The following is a 23002-nucleotide window of genomic DNA, read 5'->3' on the forward strand; positions in this document are numbered from 1 at the left end:
GATAAATACCTTTTCTCTGTACAAAGAGATTCATCCTCTACTCTCTGTTAGGGAACAGCGGCTTCTACACCAGGAATCTAGAGAAGACCTTTTACAGAAGTTTGTGTCTAGTAAGTGTTTCAGCTCAGTTACAAATTACCAATGGCCACATTCCCTTAGCATGATTTTCATATGATGCTTTGATACAGTGCTTCTTATTTCCTAGAGTTCTTGGCAACAGAATTCAAATAGCAAAAGTAACCTATCAATGAAATCCACAGTAATATATTTGCATGAGTGCATCGGAAAGAATTATTATAGGATAAACAAGAATTGGAAAACTAGATTTCCTTCCTTCTGTAGATCAAGACCAGGAAACCACAACTACAAAAAATCTGAGACAAGTTGTCTGAAATTTGTTCTTTTCATCAATCATGGGGCTCATGGGGAAGGAACTCAGGTCTCAAGAGTTGGCACAAATTTCCTTAATTTCTGAGCCAGGTCAACTGCAGAATACCTCATTCATGAACCTGAAGAAACTCAGTATCCATCCTGCTATAATGTGTATATATCTATGTATCATTCATAGGATGGACACTTTTGGCTGTTGCTTTGAAAGCAACAGTCTGGAAAGACACAGAATTTCTTCTTTCACACAATAATTCTCAGGCTGATGGTTGGTCTCAAAAGTTCATTCCATGAGTTGTTTTACAAAAATCATTCACTGATCTGAAAGAAACACTTTTTAAATGTTGGGATGTCTTCTAAAACAATATCAACAATCCTTCTCCATACCCAGTTTTGAACTGAATCATTCTCCAAAGATCTGTTGACTCTGCTGAAGGATGCATCCCCCCAGACTAGATTGAATCCTGCTCTTAGCACTGCATTTATGATACATAAGCATGATTTCCTTACCACTTTCAACCCCAGGAGATTTTTTTTTTCAATTCTTAATTTAATCTGATGAGGCTAATCTACATCATAACACAGGATGAGATTGACAGTTCTGCTCCAACCCTTTCAATAAGTGATGCTAAGGTATGATTGTGCATCTACTAATGCCCTCATGGATGACTGGCAGTTTAGACAATAAGCATTCCTATTCCTTATATGTATTTTTTTTCTAGAAGGAAGGGAAATGGAAAGGAGGAGAGAGGAGAGGAAGGGAGAGGAGAGGTGGGGAGAGAAAGGGGAGGGGAAAGGATGAGAGTGGAAAGGCCATTTATGTATTTCTGTAGTTCTCACAAACCTTCTTTCTTTGAATGAGTTTGTTCAAGTTCAACTAATGCAGTACAAAAGGAAGGACAAAAGTCATGGGCAGGTTCTGGAGAGATAGCTCATCCATTTTTTCAAATTTCCTTAACATAGGACCGAAAGGATAACCCAGTTCCAAGTGGAATTCACTAACCTTGACTGGATTCTGGGGTAATTGCATGTATGTGGTGCACAGCACTTACATCAAATGAAAAATTATGTATAAAAGAAATAATAGCGCTCTCTGCTACCAAACCTCATGGGAGAGAGACCTCACCGCCTGGTCAGGTGAGCCCTCCTGAGGCTGCAGAGCGGAAGAGACCACCAACACTGCTCACCCCTGCCCACATCCCTGGCCCAAGAGGAAACTGTATAAGGCCTCTGGGCTCCCGTGGGTGAGGGCCCAGGAGCGACAGGACCCCTGTGCCTGAATGGACAGACCGGATAAACAGTTCTCTGCACGCAAATCCCATGGGAGGGAGAGCTAGACCTACAGAGAGGCAGACACACCTGGGAAACCAGAAGAGACTGCATTCTGCACACATCTTGACACCAGAGGAAAACACCAAATGCCATCTGGAACCTTGGTGCACGGAGGCTCCCAGAAAAGGCGGCGCAGATCTTCCTGGTTGCTGCCACTGCAGAGAGTTCGTAGGCAGCACTCCACGAGCAAACTTGAGCCTCGGGACCACAGGTAAGGCCAACTTTTCTGCTGCAAGTGACGTGCCTGGTGAACACCAGACACAGACCCACAGGATCAGCTGAAGGACTATAGATAGGAAAAACTACACGCCCGAAAGCAGAACACTCTGTCCCCATAACTGGATGAAAGAGAACAGGAAAACAGGTCTACAGCACTCCTGACACATGGGCTTATAGGACAGTCTAGCCACTGTCAGTAATTAGCAGAACAAAGTAACACTAGAGATAATCTGATGGCGAGAGGCAAGCACAGGAACCCAGGCAACAGAAACAAAGACTACATGGCATCATCGGAGCCAAATTCTCACACCAAAGCAAACATGGAATATCCAAACACACCAGAAAAGCAAGATCTAGTTTCAAAATCATATTTCATCATTATGCTGGAGGACTTCAAGAAAGACGTGAAGAACTCCCTTAGAGAACAAGTAGAAGCCTACAGAGAGGTAGCACAAAAATCCCTGAAAGAATTGCAGGAAAACACAATCAAACAGTTGAAGGAATTAAAAATGGAAATAGAAGCAATTAAGAAAGAACACATGGAACATAGACATAGAAACAGCCCTGGACATAGAAAACCAAAAGAGGAGACAAGGAGCAGTAGATACGCGCTTCATCAACAGAATACAAGAGATGGAAGAGAGAATCTCAGGAGCAGAAGATTCCATAGAAATCATTGACTCAACTCTAAAAGACAATGTAAAGCAGAAAAAGCTACTGGTCCAAAACATACAGGAAATCCAGGACTCAATGAGAGGATCTAACCTAAGGTTAATAGGTATAGAAGAGAGTGAAGACTACCAGATCAAAAGACCAGTAAATATCTTCAACAAAATCATAGAAGAAAATTTCCCTGACCTAAAAAAAGATATTGCCATAGGCAAACAAGAATCCTACAGAACTCCAAATAGATTAGACCAGAAAAGAAACACGTCCCGTCACATAATAGTCAAAAAACCAAACGCACAAAATAAAGAAAGAATATTAAAAGCAGTAAGGGAAAAAGGTCAAGTAACATATAAAGGCAGACCTATCAAAATCACACCAGACTTCTCGCCAGAAACTATGAAGGCCAGAAGATCCTGGACTGATGTCATACGGACAATAAGAGTATACAAATGCCAGCCCAGGTTACTGTATCCAGCAAAACATAGATGGAGAAACCAAGATATTCCATGACAAAACCAAATTTACACAATATCTTTCTACAAATCCAGCACTACAAAGGATAATAAATGGTAAAGCCTAACATAAAGAGGCAAGCTATACCTTAGAAGAAACAAGAAACTAATCCACTTGGCAATAAAACAAAGAGAAGAAAAGCACACAAACATATCCTCACATCCAAATATGAATATAACAGGAAGCAATAATCACTATTCCTTAATATCTCTCAACATCAGTGACCTCAACTCCCCAATAAAAAGACATAGATTAACAAACTGGATACGCAACGAGGCCCCTGCATTCTGCTGCCTACAGGAAACACACTTCAGAGAAAAAGACAGACACTACCTCAGAGTGAAAGGCTGGAAAACAACTTTCCAAGCAAATGGTCAGAAGAAGTAAGCTGGAGTAGCCATTCTAATATCAAATAAAATCAATTTTCAACTAAAAGTCATCAAAAAAGATAAGGAAGGACACTTCATATTCATCAAAGGAAAAATCCACTAAGATGAACTCTCAATCCTAAATATGTATGCCCCAGATACAAGGGCACCTACATACGTAAACGAAACCTTACTAAATCTCAAAATACACATTGCCCCTCACTCAATAATAGTAGGAGACTTCACCACCACACTCTCATCAATAGACACATCACGGAAAGAGAAATAAAATAGAGACGTAGACAGACTAAGAGAAGTCATGAGCCAAATGGACTTAACAGATATTTATAGAACATTCTACCCCAAAGCAAAAGGATATACCTTCTTCTCAGCTCCTCATGGTACTTTCTCCAAAATTGACCATATAGTTGGTCAAAAAACGGGCCTCAACAGGAACAGAAAGATAGAAATAATCCCATGCCTGCTATCAGACCACCACGGACTAAAATTGGTCTTCAATAACAATAAGGGATGAATGCCCACATATACTTGGAAAGTGAACAATGCTCTACTCAATGATAACCTGGTCAAGAAAGAAATTAAAGACTTTTTAGAATTTAATGAAAATGAAGGTACTACATACCCAAACTTATGGGACACAATGAAAGCTGTGCTAAGAGGAAAACTCATAGGGCTGAGTGACTGGAGAAAGGAACAGGAAAGAGCATATGTCAGCAGCTTGACAGCACACCTAAAAGCTCTAGAACAAAAAGAACCAAATACACCCAGGAGGAGTAGAAGGCAGGAAATAATAAAAGTCAGAGCTGAAAGCAACTAAATAAAAACAAAAAGGACCATAGAAAGAATCAACAGAACCAAAGTTGGTTCTTTGAGAAAATCAACAAGATAGATAAACCCTTAGCCAGACTAACTAGAGGAAACAGAGAGTGTGTGCAAATTAACAAAATCAGAAATGAAAAGGGAGACATAACTACAGATTCAGAGGAAATTCAAAAAATCTTCAGATCTTACTATAAAAGCCTATATTCAACAAAACTTGAAAATCTACAGGAAATGGACAATTTCCTAGACAGATACCAGGTACCAAAGTTAAATCAGCAACAGATAAACAGTTAAACAACCCCATAACTCCTAAGGAAATAGAAGCAGTCATTAAAGGTCTCCCAACCAAAAAGAGCCCAGGTCCAGACGGGTTTAGTGCAGAATTCTATCAAACCTTCATAGAAGACCTCATAACAATATTACCCAAACTATTCCACAAAATTGAAACAGATGGATCACTACCGAATTCCTTCTATGAAGCCACAATTACTCTTATACCTAAACCACACAAAGACACAACAAAGAAAGAGAACTTCAGACCAATTTCCCTTATGAATATCGACGCAAAAATAATCAATAAAATTCTGGCAAACTGAATCCAAGAGCACATCAAAACAATCATCCACCATGATCAAGTAGGCTTCATCCAAGGCATGCAGGGGTGGTTTAATATACGGAAAACCATCAATGTGATCCATTATATAAACAAACTAAAAGAACAAAACCACATGATCATTTCATTAGATGCTGAAAAAGCATTTGACAAAATTCAACACCCCTTCATGATAAAAGTCCTGGAAAGAATAGGAATTCAAGGCCCATACCTAAACATAGTAATAGCCATATACAGCAAACCCATTGCTAACATTAAATTAAATGGAGAGAAACTTGAAGCAATTCCACTATGATCAGGGACTAGACAAGTCTGCCCACTCTCTCACTTCTTATTTAATATAGTTCTTGAAGTTCTAGCCAGAGCAATCAGACAACAAAAGGAGGTGAAGGGGATACAGATCGGAAAAGAAGAATTCAAAATATCAGTATTTGCAGATGATATGATAGTATATTTAAGTGATCTGAAAAGTTCCAAGAGAGAACTACTAAAGCTGATAAACAACTTCAGCAAATTGGCTGGGTATAAAATTAACTCAAATAAATCAGTAGCCTGCCTCTACACAAAAGAGAAACAAGCTGAGGAAGAAATTAGGGAAACGACACCCTTCATAATAGACCCAAATAATATAAAGTACCTCAGTGTGACTTTAATCAAGCAAGTAAAAGATCTGTACAATAAGAACTTCAAGACACGGAAGAAAGAAATTGAAGAAGACCTCAGAAGATGGAAAGATCTCACATGCTCATGGATTGGCAGGATTAATATAGTAAAAATGGCCATTTTAAAAAAGCAATGTACAGATTCAATGCAATCCCCATCAAAATACCAATCCAATTCTTCAAAGAGTTAGACAGAACAATTTGAAAATTCATCTGGAATAACAAAAAACCAAGAATACTTAAAATTATTCTCAACAATAAAAGGACTTTAGGTGGAATCACTATCCCTGAACTCAAGCAGTATAACAGAGCTATAGTGATAACAACTGCATGCTACTGGTACAGAGACAGACAGATAGACCAATGGAACAGAATTGAAGACACATAAATGAACCCACACACTTATGTGCACTTGATTTTTGAAAAAGCAGCCAAAACCATCCAATGGAAAAAAGATAGCATTTTCAGCAAATGGTGCTGGTTCAACTGCAGGTCAACATGTAGAAGAATACAGACCGATCCATGCTTATCACCCTATACAAAGCTTAAGTCCAAGTGGATCAAGGACCTCCACATCAAACCAGATACACTCAAACTAACAGAAGAAGAAGTGGGGAAGAATCTCGAACACATGGGCACTGGAAAAAAATTTCCTGAACAAAACCCCAGTGGCTTATGCTCTAAGATCAAGAATCGACACATGGGATCTCATAAAGCTGCAAAGCTTCTGTAAGGCAAAGGACACTGTGGTTAGGACAAAACGGCAACCAACAGATTGGGAAAAGATCTTTACCAATCCTACAACAGAGAGAGGCCATATATCCAAAATATACAAAGAACTCAAGAAGTTAGACCGCAGGGAGACAAATAACCCTATTAAAAAAAAATGGGGTTCAGAGCTAAACAAAGAATTCACAGCTGGGGAATGCCGAATGGCTGAGAAACACCTAAAGAAATGTTCAACATCTTTAGTCATAAGGGAAATGCAAATCAAAACAACCCTGAGATTTCACCTCACACCAGTGAGAATGGCTAAGATCAAAAACTCAGGTGACAGCAGATGCTGGCAAGGATCCGAAGAAAGAGGAACACTCATCCATTTTTGGTTGGATTGCAGACATGAACAACCATTCTGGAAATCAGTCTGGAGGTTCCTCAGAAAATTGGACATTGTACTGCCTGAGGATCCAGCTATACCTCTCTTGGGCATATACCCAAAAGATGCCCCAACATATAAAAAAGACACGTGCTCCACTAAGTTCATCGCAGCCTTATTTATAATAGCCAGAAGCTCGAAAGGATCCAGATGCCCTTCAACAGAGGAATGGATACAGAAAAGGGGGTACATCTACACAATGGAATATTACTCAGCTATCAAAAACAATGAGTTTATGAAATTCGTAGGCAAATGGTAGGAACTGGAAAATATCATCGTGAGTGAGGTAACCCAATCACAGAATAACACACATGGTATGCACTCATTGATAAGTGGCTATTAGCCCAAATGCTTGAATTACCCTAGATGACTAGAACAAATGAAACTCAAGACGGATGATCAGAATGTGAATGTTTCACTCCTTCTTTAAAAGGGGAACAAGAATACCCTTGGTAGGGAATAGAGGCAATGATTAAAACAGACACAGAAGGAACACCCATTCAGAGCTTCCCCCACATGTGGCCAATGCATATACAGCCATCCAATTAGACAAGATGGACGAAGCAAAGTATTTCAGGCCGACAGGAGCCGGATGTAGATCTCTCTTGAGAGACACAGCCAGAATACGGCAAACACATAGGCCTATGCCAGCAGAAAACCACTGAATTGAGATTAGGACCCCCGTTGAAGGAATCAGAGAAAGAACTGGAAGAGCTTGAAGGGGCTCGAGACTCCATATATACAACAATGCCAATCAACCAGAGCTTCCAGGGACTAAGCCACTACCTAAAGACTATACATGGACTGACCCTGGACTCTGACCTCATAGGTAGCAATGAATATCCTAGTAAGAGCACCAGAGGAAGAGGAAGCCCTGTGTCCTGCTAAGACTGAACCCCAAGTGAACTAGATTGTTGGGGGGAGGGCGACAAGGGGGGGAGGGTGGGGACGGGAACACCCATAAAGAAGGGGAGAAAGGAAGGGGATGTTTGCCTGGAAACCGGGAAAGGGAATAACACTTGAAATGTATATAAGAAATTCTCAAGTTAATAAAAAAAGAAATAATAGCAATAATAATGGTAATGATAATAATCTGAACCAAACAACTATCCAAAATAGGCACCAAATACATATTCAAGGCCAACAACATAAAAACTAAGTATAAAAAAGATTTTTAAGAACATGGAATTCATTATCTCTTCTATGTGGTTCGCACTGAGACTATATTTCAATAAAGTAGAGACAGAATACGTCAGATATTCCGGAGTTTAATTTCCAATACATTGGTGAATGTTTTCATTTTCTGGTAGTCATTAGACAAATACTGTTGATTTTCTCATTAATTTGTTCTATGAAATCATTCCTAAAGTACTATGTTTTAGGAGTAGCTAAATATATGACCACAAGGATAGAGTATGGATACCTTTTCCATCATGAAATTGGTATACAGATTAGGCCACACTAGACACATCGAAAGGCCAATCCACATGTGTACCTCTGGCTTACTGGGAACAATTGTGAATCCCAAGAACTGCAAATTTTAGTCATCTATCTCTACATATGGTTTCTGGGATTACAGGGTGCAACACGACACAAGAAAAAACTTGTTTCTTATGAGTTGAAAAACACATTTTATTCTGAAAAATATATATTAATTTTTTTTCAAAAAGGGTTTAATGATACAATCATAACCCAATGTGCATGATGTTATCAAAACTGCAAATTCACCAAAAGAACAAAAATTTATTAAGAATGAATAACAAAACTTCCAACCAAACCAACAGTACTAATACCTGAAGCAAACACAACTCAAACCAAAAACAAAACACAGTAATTAAGCTAAGCAGAATTCTCCAGCTGAAGGTTTAGCACCACAGTCGTACCCTGCGGCTGGCCTTGGTAACATAGTGGAAAGGCAGTCAGTCACCAATTGTAATACATTTTAACAGGTGAATCTAGCTATGCCTTTTTGAGGCCTTTATAGGTCACAGTCTTCCAAAGCTAATATGAGACTTGTATAGAATTTGGTTTCTAGACTTTGAACTTCTCTTGATGGATTTCCAACAATAAACTAGAAAATCCCCCATAACAAGAACAAATTAATCCTCTCAGACTCCTCCTGGATGCTCAGAAGCTCTTGATATGCTTCAACATTTCTTTGAAACCCTCCCATGTTTATGTTCGGCATGAAGGTAATTCCAGTGTCTGAATGGAAACTCACTTCCCTTTCCTACCTAGGCTACAGCATTTACTTAGCTCAAATGTTTACACTCCTAAGGAGATAAACATTTCAAAAATTCACCCTCTCAGTGTGTACCACTAAATATAAGCATATAATTTCTACCATTCCAAGTCTTCCTTATCCATATTTCCTGAAGACTTTAGCTTTCTCCATTTTAGTAACAGGTTCTGTACCCAGCAGTCCTTGGTTACATGCAATGTTTGTCCTTGGCTTTGAACCAGCTGCTCAGTCTTAGGTACCGGACCTTACCCAAGCACAAGTCTCTCCATTTTTGAATTAAGTTGTTGCTAATACGATTTCTGAGGTTTTTCAACTTAGAGAAATCTCCAAACTCTTACTGTGCCTACAGTTATGTTTAGGAATGACGTGGTTCAATACTGCAATAATGAGACCTGAGCAATTGCAGTTTCATAAAATCAAAATCAAATCACTACACATCTCTGAAATGCTGTTTCAACGTGGATTAAGTAGTTACTGTTTTCAAGTCATCCCTCTTAAACTTTAAAATGTAAGCATTACTCATGCACAGAATGCTTTCTCAAGAAAGGAGGAGGAATTCTAAATTTTTCATTGAGTTTGGGTTTAACTTACTTGTGGAGAATACTCTTCATATCTTGGATAATTCCAGCATGCCACACACAGCACAGAGGAAGTCAATTATTTGTGGGTTTTTTTGTGTGTGTGTGTGTTTGTGTGAGTTTGTGTGTGTGTTTGTGTGTATGTGTGTATATGTGTATCTGTGTGTTTATGTGTGTGCATGCGCGTGTGTGTATAGTGTCTAGGTCACTGCACAAAAAATCATGCTACGTTTTGGAGAAGCACACTTATTCAATGATACCATGGCTTCCTCAGTTTTGTATGCCTCTTTAGCATACCTAATCACTTCAAATTACACCATTTACCTATACCTCTGGGGCACAGACTAAATTCATAATATCCACCAATCTCCATAGGGATTCAGAGCTGATTGATAAATAATTTTAGGAGTCTTTAGATTCAAATTTTGTCCCAAAAGTCATTAAGTATTTATTGTCCTCAAAACTCAAATCTCAGTGGTATTTTCGACTTTTGAGTTTCATGCCCAAACCTCGTTCACTACATGCACTCCCTCCATTGTTGACACTTTCAAGCTATGCTTTCCGAATGTCATGTTTGCTGTGACTACCTATTTATACAGACATGTGATAGGCAAGTGATTTCTAATATAGATTTCTTAATACTCAGTGGTTCTATTCAGTATCTGTGAAGTGGGGATTCAATCTCTTTGTGCTAAATGTAGGTTCCAAACTGCCTCTGGATATTTTTGAATAGCATCTTCTATATATGCATATGCTTTTTAGGTGGTTTTTCTTTATTAACACTCCACATACCATAGCATCAGATTATTTTAAATTTCCACGAGAAGTGATATCTTGTCCGTCCTGGCTTAGAATTGTGTAGGGATATTTAGGTCAATCTCTGCATCCCTGCAGAATCTTTCTTGATATATTATCTCCTATGGATGGTGTAATATCTACAACCTTTGATACACAGCCTTTGATAAACCTTCCTTCACCTGAGTAAAAGAAAATATTTACAGCAGATGGATCCTCTAATTTTTTGTATACTACATGATTCCCTTAACTGAAATAAGTCTATGCATGCTTATTCAGGCACAAACAGATCCATGGGGAGACGCCCCGACTAAAAATGTCAACTACTACTCAGATGTTTTCTATGTATACAGTCTGAGGAACAGTCACTTCAGTTCAATTGTTTAACTGAAGAATACTAAGCCATTTTCAAAATTAAAAAAAACAAAACAAAACAAAACAAATTACAAAGGCAAGGATTGAGATAAAGCTTTTGTCTATGTAGAACATTAATTTAAGCCTCACATACAAATGTGTGATGTGAATTAATTTCAACCAATACTCCAGAAGGAATAATATACTTTTTGTATGGTCTCTCTGGATTAGAGTATGATATCAATACAGTCTTCTGTGACAGATTTTCAACCACATATGAACATCTGAGGACTCCAGGAGAGTAACTCTTGCTCAACAAAATAACCTTAATGTTATTTGTGACAGTGCCAGGGTCCACTTCTTGTTATGTATCAGAGATCTGACTCATTTTTAAGTCTTTCTTTATCTCATGCTAATTTTTATGCTGCTTGATCAGAGGTTGGTTGTAATTTTCCTCCCTGCTGAATTCACAACTACAAGAAAGTGTTTCTTAAGAGAAGCCCTTGATATTCTAGAATGTAGAATGTTGTTGGCTGTGGCTTTCCGTGGCTCCCACTGTTCTCTCAAGGTTCATATCAGTGAAGAAAAAGCATTCAGAATGGAAAACACTATTGTTCTGACACAGGACAGACAAAATCCACCGAACTTTCCTTGCATGGGATTAGAACACAGTGGACAGGAGATACAGTCAGCATAGTCAATTAAATGCTCCCCCTTCGTATCCAATGGACAAATGTTTACCCATCTGGTTTGCCTTATTAGCCATGCTTGCTTAGACTGCTTACCCAGTTCCCAAGCTGTGAAAAATAGACTTTTTTCTTAGCAAGGGATGAAGTCGTGGAACAACATCTTACTTTTGCTCACTGTTTCCCCATTCCTACAAGGTAAGCAGATTCCTCCAAAGGAGATTCCATTTCCATAGTCTCCCTCCATCAGATCTGAAGCTCTGAGCCCAGTAAACAAGAATATGTCCATAACCATGACAAAGTAAAACTTTTCTTTCTTCAGTGCTGGGGAGGATGGGAAGCTGTGATGGTATCTTCTTTATTGTAGGATATCTTGAGACAGGAGAGGGGAAAGAGCTTTGGAGGAGGGGAAATCTTGATCCCTTTAGAGTTTAAGTATAATAATAATAATGGTAATCATCATCATCATCATCATCATCTTCATCACCATCATCGTCAAAAGTAATTTAGACTGGTGAGATGATTCAGCATTGAATAGTCCTAACTGTTTTTCCATAGGTCCTGAGTTCAACTACCAGCAAAATCATAGTGGCATAAAACCATGTATAATGGCATTAAACTTCCACTTCTGTTGTGTCTGAGAGTTACAGATACTCATTGAAAACAAATAAAATAAAACTTTAAATAAAAAAATAAATGTTTACTTATCTAAGTTTAAGTTACTATGCTTCTGTAGCTTACCAACTTTCTGTGTGTCTGAGGACAGAAAATACATTCTCTGTCTATTAAAATCCATGATGAGAGCTCACACATTACTTTCCGTAACCCAAGACAGTTATTCAAACCACTGCTTCTGCATTTCTGAGAAATAAAATAGCTTCCTATCACACTACTATCCTTTCTTTATGTTGTGATTCTGAGAGGAACATAAGAAAATTAATTTGTACATGAGGACATTACAGTTGCATTTTCCTGTGGTCTGAGAAAACTGAGGTTATCACACAGGGGTCAGGACTGTCTACAAAGAAGTGGGTACAATGACTACTTCTCTTCAAATGCTGTTGGTGCAATGGTTACCTATGCACGAGAATTTTCCAACTCACATGTCATCTTCTGGAGCTCCTTAGTCAATTTCTACAAACTTCTTAATCTGTTGCACTTGCACACTGATGCTGGAAGGTTGGGATGATGCCTTCCCCGGAGACCCTGTAGATAAACACAAAGGAACATGCATAGTAGTAGCCCAGACACAGGAGAAAAAATGCAAATTCCCCAATAAAGCATGACAAAAGGGGAAGTCTACAGACACTAGGAAGCACTGAAAAAGGAGGAAAGCTCTAGTCAAGCTGGATCTATTAGCTATTTTCTTTCTCCCAACCATGATCGATAGACATATGCCTCACTTCCTTCTGCAGTCCCCCTGGCCCTTAACAACAAAATCTGGCCAAGACATGAAGAAATGGAGGACATTTTCAGTACATATCTGATGGGATGCAGGTAAGTCCTGGAGTCATTAGTGTTTAGGACCCCCAATCCTTAATCATGTATGTCCAAGACAAAAAGAGATATTGATGCATGTCAAGGGTAGAAGCCCTTGTCATAAAATTCCAATGGCATGTCCAGGAATCCTCTGAAGATAAAATTCAATACTCTACACTGAGAGTCAAAATTTTTATTCCTGTGGCTCTTCTTGTAATTCTTCCTCATTCAGAATGAAAGTAAGAAACTCATAGTAGACCAGCTGCATGCTTGACAATTCCTGGTCTCTGCCAAAAAATTATCAGATATTCTTCATGCATGAATAGTGAAAAGTCAATTCTCAAACACAGCCCACAAATGGTCCTCACCACCTTAGGTAGCACACTCAAAATGACAAAGAAGAAAATAAACTGAGAACATAGTTCAGAATGCTTGTCAGTGATGCGATGATTCGACACAGTTAATCCATCTCAGGGACATCTTCTGTAGATAAATGACCAATTTCTCCAATTTCTTCATCTATTCCTCCTGATTAGTAATATTGGAGGGTTGGGATGATGTCTTCCCAGTAGGCCAGGAACATAGATAAATACAATTAAGCAAAGACTTGGGGAAGATCCACAAACTACAACAGTTTGGATAGGGGAGTAAAAAATACAGAAAAGTTTTAAATTCTGATAAAAACTTCCCTCAGAGGCTCAAAAATAGCTTTTCTTAGCCATGAGGGTGGTTATGATGTGATCAATGGTTCACAGTTGTGGCTACAGGTGCACTGATTAACATATGTGTAATTTGAGTCATCAAAAGCAAACACTCAGAGAAAGCATGATGGGTCAATCTTGGAATGAGCAATTAAGAAGTGAAACTGAAGTATAGAGAGGTATCATCTGGAAGAAACAGACTGACAGAGACAAAGACAGAAAGACAGACAGACAGATACACACACACACAAACACACACACACACACACACACACAGACACTCACACACAAAACAAAGCAGAAGTCATAGGGAAAAATATGTTGTGGATCATTGGCAAGGAGCTTCAGCCAGGGAAGAAAAATCAAATTCTTCATTTGGGGGCCACATGTGACAACGTCTATACTCCTGAAAGGCAGTCACTACTACATTTATGTACAACATCCATTAGGAAAATACAGACAGGGAAGTGTAACATAAGGGAAGAGACTAGGTATTGTTACACGATGCATGTTTATTAAAGCCCCATGTTACCTTTCTCCTGATGCTGGTAGTCCCTGTAAAGAGAAGCCATGGTCATCCTGGCATGCATTTCTTTTATCTCTGAAAATTTTTCTTCCATACATGATCGTTGGCCCCTAGGCTTGTTGGGAGCTATTGATATTCTACATCTTCTCAGTGGTTAAAGTTCTAGTCTAGTAGATTTGGACATCAGTTATATTTTTAATTGTGGTTCTACAATAGAGAGCAATTTCAGATCACACTGGAGTTTATGAGAGAATAAAGTGCTTGAACTGAAATGAAATATATTATCATTAGTAAAGATTATTGTAGGAAAGCTGAAAAACAGGAAAGAGAGGCAGACAGAAGGAGAAAGAGAGATGAGACTGAAAGACAGAGAAAGACACATACACAGAGAGACAGAGTGTAAAAATATGCCTTGTGTATATGAAGCCAGAAAATAATTTGTGAATCTAGGAGACAACACATAAATGACTGCCTGTAAATCCCAGTAACTAAGAAAGAAGCCTGGAACCAGTTGTGCTATTGAGATCATACAAGATTGGTATATACCAATGTGAGACACTAGATTTCCATGTGCAAATCCTTAGCCTAGAAAATGTAGTTATGGTTGTCCAGAAAACAAAACAAAACAAAACACAGATTTGTCTCCTCTGTCCCCATTCATTACTCTGATCTCCAATGTCACAAGAGGATAAATGGTCTTCCACTTACCCTGAAAAGTAGCTCACAATGAATAGCAGCTATCTTCAACGTTCCATCATCTGAACCTACCCTTGTCTTGTGGATGGTACTCAGAAAGCTAACTGACAGGTTAAACTTTGCCTAGCTGGGTGTCAAAGTTCAGACATGATACCCCAACCTGTGATTGTCACCACTTCCATGTTTCTAATGGGAGGACAGTGTCACAATATCCTGATACTCTCTTGTCACGCTTTTTTTTTTTTTATTAACTTGAGTATTTCTTATATACATTTCAAGTGTTATTCCCTTTCCCGGTTTCCGGGCAAACATCCCCCTCCCCCCTCCCCTTCCTTATGGGTGTTCCCCTACCAAACCACCCCATTGCTGCCCCCCCATAGTCTAGTTCACTGGGGGTTCAGTCTTAGCAGGACCCAGGGCTTCCCCTTCCACTGGTGCTCTTACAAGGCTATTCATTGCTACCTATGAGGTCAGAGTCCAGGGTCAGTCCATGTATAGTCATTAGGTAGTGGCTTAGTCCCTGGAAGCTCTGGTTGCTTAAGATTGTTGTACTTTTGGGGTCTCGAGCCCCTTCAAGCTCTTCCAGTTCTTTCTCTGATTCCTTCAACGGGGGACCTATTCTCAGTTCAGTGGTTTGCTGCTGGCATTTGCCTCTGTATTTGCTGTATTCTGGCTCTGTCTCTCAGGAGTGATCTACATCCGGCTCCTGTCGGTCTGCACTTCTTTGCTTCATCCATCTTGTCTAATTGGGTGGCTGTATATGTATGGGCCACATGTGGGGCAGGCTCTGAATGGGTATTACTTCAGTCTCTGTTTTAATCTTTGCCACTCCCTTCCCTGCCAAGTGTATTCTTTTTCCTCATTTAAAGAAGGAGTGAAGCATTCATATTTTGATCATCCTTCTTGAGTTTCCTTTGTTCTAGGGATCTAGGTTATTCAAGTATTTGGGCTAATAGCCACTTATCAATGAGTGCATACCATGTATGTCTTTCTGTGATTGGGTTAGCTCCCTCAGGATGATATTTTCCAGTTCCAACCATTTGCCTACGAATTTCATAAACTCATTGTTTTTGATAGCTGAGTAATATTCCATTGTGTAGATGTACCACATTTTCTGTATCCATTCCTCTGTTGAAGGGCATCTGGGTTCTTTCCATTTTCTGGCTATTATAAATAAGGCTGCGATGAACTTAGTGGAGCACGTGTCTCTTTTATATGTTGAGGCATCTTTTGGGTATATGCCCAAGAGAGGTATAGCTGGATCCTCAGGCAGTACAATGTCCAATTTTCTGAGGAACCTCCAGACTGATTTCCAGAATGGTTTTACCAGTCTGCAATCCCACCAACAATGGAGGAGTGTTCCTCTTTCTCCACATCCTCGCCAGCATCTGCTGTCATCTGAGTTTTTGATCTTATCCATTCTCACTGGTGTGAGGTGAAATCTCAGGGTTGTTTTGATTTGCATTTCCCTTATGACTAAAGATGTTGAACATTTCTTTAGGTGTTTCTCAGCCATTCGGCATTCCTCAGCTATGAATTCTTTGTGTAGCTCTGAACCCCATTTTTTAATAGGGTTATTTGTTTCCCTGCCGTCTACCTTCTTGAGTTCTTTGTATATTTTGGATATAAGGCCTCTATCTGTTGTAGGATTGGTAAAGATCTTTTCCCAATCTGTTGGTTGCCGTTTTGTCCTAACCACAGTGTCCTTTGCCTTACAGAAGCTTTGCAGTTTTATGAGATCCCATTTTTCGTTCTTGATCTTAGAGCATAAGCCATTGCTGTTTTGTTCAGGAAATTTTTTCCAGTGCCCATGTGTTCCAGATGCTTCCCTAGTTTTTCTTCTAATAGTTTGAGTGTGTCTGGTTTGATGTGGAGGACCTTGATTCACTTGGACTTAATGTTTGTACAGTGTGATAAGCATGGATCGATCTGCATTCTTCTACATGTTGCCCTCCAGTTGAACCAGCACCATTTGCTGAAAATGCTATCTTTTTTCCATTGGATGGTTTTGGCTCCTTTGTCAAAAATCAAGTGACCATAGGTGTGTGGGTTCATTTCTGAAACTTCAATTCTATTCCATTGGTCTATCTGTCTGTCTCTGTAGCAATACCATGCAGTTTTTATCACTATTGCTCTGTAATACTGCTTGAGTTCAGGGATAGTGATTCCCCCTGAAGTCCTTTTATTGTTGAGGATAGCTTTAGCTATCCTGGGTTTTTTGTTATTCCAGATGAATTTGCAAATTGTTCTGTCTAACTCTTTGAAGAATTGGATTGGTATTTTGATGGGGATTGCATTGAATCTGTAGATTGCTTTTGGTAAAATGGCCATTTTTACTATATTAATCCTGCCAATCCATGAGCATGGGAGATCTTTCCATCTTCTGAGGTCTTCTTCAATTTCTTTCCTCAGTGTCTTGAAGTTCTTATTGTACAGATCTTTTACTTGCTTGATTAAAATCACACTGAGGTACTTTATATTATTTGGGTCTATTATGAAGGATGTCGTTTCCCTAATTTCTTCCTCGGCTTCTTTCTCTTTTGTATAGAGGAAGTCAACTGATTTATTTGAGTTAATTTTATACCCAGCCACTTTGCTGAAGTTGTTTATCACCTTTAGTAGTTCACTGGTGGAACTTTTGGGATCACTTAAATATACTATCATGTCATCTGCAAATAGTGATATTTTGACCTCTTCTTTTCCGATCTGTATCCCCTTGATCTCCTTTGGTTGTCTGATTGCTCTGGCTAGAACTTCAAGAACTATATTGAATAAGTAGGGAGAGAGTGGGCAGCCTTGTCTAGTCCCTGATTTTAGTGGGATTGCTTCAAGTTTCTCTCCATTTAGTTTAATGTTAGCAATGGGTTTGCTGTATATGGCTTTTACTATGTTTAGGTATGGGCCTTGAATTCCTATTCTTTCCAGGACTTTTATCATGAAGGGGTGTTAAATTTTGATAAATGTTTTCTCAGCATGTATTGAAATAATCATGTGGTTCTGTTCTTTCAGTTTGTTTATATAATGGATCACCTTGATGGTTTTCTGTATATTAATCCATCCCTGCATGCCTAGGATGAAGCCTACTTGATCATGGTGGATGATTGTTTTGATGTGCTCTTGAATTCGGTTTGCCAGAATTTTATTGAATATTTTGCGTCAATATTCATAAGGGAAATTGGTCTGAAGTTCTCTCTTTTTGTTGTGTCTTTGTGTGGTTTAGGTATAAGAGTAATTGTGGCTTCATAGAAGGAATTCGGTAGGGCTCCATCTGTTTCAATTTTTTGGAATAGTTTGGATAATATTGGTATGAGGTCTTCTATGAAGGTTTGATAGAATTCTGCACTAAACCCGTCTGGATCTGGGTTCTTTTTGTTTGGGAGAACTTTAATGACTGCTTCTATTTCCTTAGGAGTTATTGTGTTGTTTAACTGGTTTATCTGTTCCTGATTTAACTTCGATACCTGGTATCTCTCTAGGAAATTGTCCATTTCCTGAAGATTTTCAAGTTTTGTTGAATATAGGTTTTTAAAGTAAGATCTGATGATTTTTTAATTTCCTCTGAATCTGTAGTTATGTCTCCCTTTTCATTTCTAATTTTGTTAATTTGGACACACTCTCTGTGTCCTCTAGTTAGTCTGGCTAAGGGTTTATCTATCATGTTGATTTTCTCAAAGAACCAACTTTTGGTTCTGTTGATTCTTTCTATGGTCCTTTTTGTTCCTACTTGTTTGATTTCACCTCTGAGTTTGATTATTTCCTGCCTTCTCCTCCTCCTGGGTGTATTTGCTTCTTTTTGTTCTAGAGCTTTTAGGTGTGCTGTCAAGCTGCTGACATATGCTCTTTCCTGTTTCTTTCTGCAGGCACTCAGCGCTATGAGTTTTCCTCTTAGCACAGCTTTCATTGTGTCCCATAAGTTTGAGTATGTTGTATCTTCATTTTCATTAAATCCAAAAAGTTTTTAATTTCTTTCTTTATTTCTTCCTTGACCAGGTTATCATTGAGTAGAGCATTTTTCAATTTCAACGTATATGTGGGCATTCTTCCCTTATTGTTATTGAAGACCAGTTTTAGGCCGTGGTGGTCTGATAGCACGCATGGGATTATTTCTATCTTTCTGTACCTGTTGAGGCCAGTTTTTTGACCAATTATATGGTCAATTTTGGAGAAAGTACCATGAGGTGCTGAGAAGAAGGTATATCCTTTTGCTTTAGGATAGAATGTTCTATAAATATCCGTTAAGTCCATTTGGCTCATGACTTCTCTTAGTCTGTCGACATCATTGTTTAATTTCTGTTTACATGATCTGTCCATTGATGAGTGTGGGGCGTTGAAATCTCCTACTATTATTGTGTGAGGTGCAATGTGTGTTTTGAGCTTAATAAGGGTTCTTTTACGTAAGTAGGTGCCCTTGTATTTGGGGCATAGATATTTAGGATTGGGAGTTCATCTTGGTGGATTTTTCCTTTGATGAATATGAAGTGTCCTTCATTATCTTTTTTGATGACTTTTAGCTGGAAACTGATTTTATTTGATATTAGAATGGCTACTCCAGCTTGCTACTTCTGACCATTTGCTTGGAAAGTTGTTTTCCAGCCTTTCACTCTGAGGTAGTGTCTGTCTTTGTCTCTGAGGTGTGTTTCCTGTAGGCAGCAGAATGCAGCGTCCTCGTTGCGTATCCAGTTTGTTAATCTATGTCTTTTTATTGGGGAGTTGAGGCCATTGATATTGAGAGATATTAAGGAATAGTGATTATTGCTTCCCGTTATATTTATATTTGGATGTGAGGTTATGTTTTTGTGCTTTTCTTCTCATTGTTTTGTTGCCAAGACGATTAGTTTCTTGCTTCTTCTAGTGGATAGCTTGCCTCCTTATGTATGGCATTACCATTTATTATCCTTTGTAGTGCTGGATTTGTAGAAAGATATTGTGTAAATTTGGTTTTGCCATGGAATATCTTGGTTTCTATATCTATGTTAATTGAGAGTTTTGCAGGATACAGTAACCTGGGCTGGCATTTGTATACTCTTAGTGTCCGTATGGCATCTGTCCAGGAACTTCTGGCTTTCATAGTTTCTGGCGAGAAGTCTAGTGTGATTTTGATAGGTCTGCCTTTATATGTTACTTGACCTTTTTCCCTTACTGCTTTTAATATTCTTTCTTTATTTTGTGTGTTTGGTGTTTTGACAATTATGTGACGGGAGGTGTTTCTTTTCTCGTCCAATCTATTTTGAGTTCTGTAGGCTTCTTGAATGTCTATGGGTATCTCTTTTTTTTTAGGTTAGGGAAGTTTTCTTCTATGATTTTGTTGAAGATATTTACTGGTCCTTTGAGTTGGGAGTCTTCACTCTCTTCTATACCTGTTATCCTTAGGTTTGATCTTCTCATTGAGTCCTGGATTTCCTGTATGTTTTGGACCAGTAGCTTTTTCCGCTTTACATTATCTTTGACAGTTGAGTCTATGATTTTTATGGAATCTTCTGCTCCTGAGATTCTCTCTTCCATCTCTTGTATTCTGTTGGTGAAGCTTGTATCTACAGCTCCTTGTCTCTTCTTTTGGTTTTCTATATCCAGGGTTGTTTCCATGTGTTCTTTCTTGATTGCTTCTATTTCCATTTTTAATTCCTTCAACTGTTTGATTGTGTTTTCCTGGAATTCTTTTAGGGATTTTTGTGTCTCCTCTCTATGGGCTTCTACGTGTTTATTTATGTTTTCCTGGAATTCTTTTAGGGATTTTAGTGTCTCCTCTCTATGGGCTTCTACGTGTTTATTTATGTTTTCCTGGAATTCTTTCAGGGATTTTTGTATCTCCTCTCTATGGGCTTCTACTTGTTTATTTATGTTTTCCTGGAATTCTTTCAGGGATTTTTGTGTCTCCTCTCTATGGGCTTCTACTTGTTTATTTATGTTTTCCTGGAATTCTTTCAGGCATTTTTGCGATTCCTCTCTGTAGGCTTCTACTTGTTCTCTATGGGAGTTCTTCACATCTTTCTTGAAGTCCTCCAGTATCATGATCAAAAATGATTTTGAAACTAGATCTTGCTTTTCTTGTTTGTTTGGATATTCCATGTTTGTTTTGATGGGAGAATTGGGCTCCGATGGTGCCATGTAGTCTTGGTTTCTGTTGCTTGGGTTCCTGCGCTTGCCTCACGCCATCAGATTATCTCTAGTGTTACTTTGTTCTACTATTTCTGACAGTAGCTAGACTGTCCCATAAGCCTGTGTGTCAGGAGTGCTGTAGACCTGTTTTCCTCTCTTTCAGTCAGTTATGGGGACAGAATGTTCTGCTTTCGGGCTTTTAGTTTTTCCTCTCTACAGGTCTTCAGCTGTTCCTGTGGGCCTGTGTCTTGAGTTCACCAGGCAGCTTTCTTGCAGCAGAAAATTTGGTCTTACCTGTGGTCCCGAGGCTCAGGTTCGCTCGTGGGGTGCTGCCCATGGGCTCTCTGCAGCGGCAGCAACCAGGAAGACATGTGCCACCCCTTCTGGGAGCTTCAGTGCACCAGGGTTCCAGATGGTCTTTGGCTTTTTCCTCTGGCGTCCTAGATGTGTGTGCAGAGAGCAGTCTCTTCTGGTTTCCCAGGCTTGTCTGCCTCTCTGAAGGTTTAGCTCTCCCTCCCACGGGATTTGGGTGCAGAGAACTGTTTATCCGGTCTGTTTCCTTCAGGTTCCGGTGTATCTCAGGCAGGGGTCCTGCCGCTCCTGGGCCCTCCTCCACGGGAGCCCAGAGGCCTTATACAGTTTCCTCTTGGGCCAGGGATGTGGGCAGGGGTGAGCAGTGCTGGTGGTCTCTTCTGCCCTGCAGCCTCAGGAGTGCCCACTTGACCAGGCGGTTGGGTCTCTCTCTCACGGGGTCTGGGAGCAGAGAGCTGCTGCTGTCACACTTTTCATATGCTTCATGTGACCCAGTTGATAGCCTCCTTCATCTTATTCACAGATCAACAGGATGCAACTTTGCTTCAGAGCCTTCATGTCTGGCCACAGAAGCCACGAGAAAAATGTCACAGTCAACAGTGATAATGTAGCCATCCCAGGGCATTTCCTCCAAGTTTTACTTTCAACTGTATTATTTTTTGCAGATTATGCTACTCTTTCTAGAAGGTCATGATGTGGGAGAACATTTGGATGCTGCCTCATCCACAGTTTAGAGATTTCTTACATAGAATCCTTCTCTATACTTGCATACAAACTAACCATTTAAGCACACAAACTGAAACACACACACACACACACACACACAAACACAAACACAAACACAAACACGGTATACAGATAATAGAGAAGAGCTTATTGAAGAAAAGTTAGGTCAGTTGGTCTACTATATAAAATGGGAAGGGCTTTTCTAAAATCTATTACCCTAGAATGGAGGATGTGAAAATGGGAAAGAATTGTGAGTCGCACTTTCCCCGCAACTTGGCCACATGAACAATGATGTATGAGACAATAGATCTGCATAGTCAAAGCCAAAGACCAGAAGCATACACAGTCAATTGAAGGTGAATACAGCTCATCTCTCTGATTCTAATGGAAGAGTTCAGTTGTTTCCCACACCTCTCCTGAAGAGTATTTCATTTCAATAAATGCTAGCACACTGAAGGATATTCAAGAACATACCTGACAGGTGATCTTTTGACCTAGGTTAATATAAACATGAAGCAAGAGTGTCAGCATTCCCAGAGCTCTGCTGAGCAGGGGGTGCTGATTTCCTCTGGATCACTTAGTAATGCTTCAGAAATCCAAGAAGTCAGCCTTCTCAGACTTATTCACAGCTGCACATGTGGTACCTTGTCTTCACAACACCATAGCCTGTAGATACAGAAACCAGGATGAAAACTGCAAACTTCACCAGCCTACATTTCTTTGACAGATGCCCAGAATCTCTGATAGGTCTCTCTAGATCCACGAGTATAGATAGGCATGCCTTGTAGGGGTATAACATGGTTGTTTAGTTTCCCCATCTACTGTTCAGAACACGTAGGGAAGTCAGTAAGGAGCCAGTCCTTGTTTTAGTTTACTAACTGACAGTTCTTCACTGTAGTAGAAAACTGCCTGCCAAAGGACACTTTTAGGACAAAACCGCAAGGAACAGATTTGGAAAAGGTCTATATCAATCCTCCATCTGATAGAGGGCCATAACCAATACATACAAAGAACTCAAAATTTAGACTTCAGAGAGACAAATTTCCCTA

The 23002-nt window shown here is 39.4% G+C and overlaps 1 long non-coding RNA gene across 1 annotated transcript; it reads right to left on the reverse strand.

Annotated features, from left to right (window-relative positions):
* Window positions 1-12301: 12301 nt before the first annotated feature.
* LOC134484362 (uncharacterized) lies at window positions 12302-22735 on the reverse strand. The gene is made up of 2 exons (XR_010061776.1): window positions 22428-22735; window positions 12302-12623 (listed from the first exon to the last, which is right to left on the reverse strand). It is a non-coding gene; the product is annotated as an uncharacterized LOC134484362 (long non-coding RNA).
* Window positions 22736-23002: the final 267 nt, after the last annotated feature.

The sequence above is a fragment of the Rattus norvegicus genome, chromosome Y (assembly GCF_036323735.1).
Source record: "Rattus norvegicus strain BN/NHsdMcwi chromosome Y, GRCr8, whole genome shotgun sequence".
Lineage (NCBI taxonomy): Eukaryota > Metazoa > Chordata > Mammalia > Rodentia > Muridae > Rattus > Rattus norvegicus.